Source organism: Brassica oleracea, chromosome C2 (genome assembly GCF_000695525.1).
Source record: "Brassica oleracea var. oleracea cultivar TO1000 chromosome C2, BOL, whole genome shotgun sequence".
Classification (NCBI taxonomy): Eukaryota; Viridiplantae; Streptophyta; class Magnoliopsida; order Brassicales; family Brassicaceae; genus Brassica; species Brassica oleracea.
In genome coordinates this window covers 33,263,964-33,264,419 of record NC_027749.1, presented here as the reverse complement: position 1 = coordinate 33,264,419, position 456 = coordinate 33,263,964, and positions in this window count along the sequence as shown.

The following is a 456-nucleotide window of genomic DNA, read 5'->3' as shown; positions in this document are numbered from 1 at the left end:
TAGAAGGGCAGTGGCTGAAGAAGAAATTGATGGGATCCTTACACATTGTCATGGATCATCCTATGGAGGCCACTTTGCTACATTTAAGACAGTTGCAAAGGTGCTACAAGCTGGATTTTGGTGGCCTCACATGTTTAAAGACACCCAAGACTTTGTCTGAAGGTGTGACTCTTGTTAAAGAAAAGGAAACATCACCAAGAGAAATGAAATGCTTCAAAACCCCATCCTAGAAGTTGAAGTGTTTGATGTCTGGGGTATTGACTTCATGGGGCCTTTTACATTATCTTATAGCAACAAGTACATACTGGTGGCTGTAGATTATGTCTCTAAGTGGGTGGAAGCAATTGCAAGTCCAACCAATGATGCAAAGGGGGTTCTAAAAATGTTCAAGAGCATAATCTTTCCAAGGTTTGGGATTCCAAGAGTTGTGATCAGTGATGGAGGGTCTCACTTCAT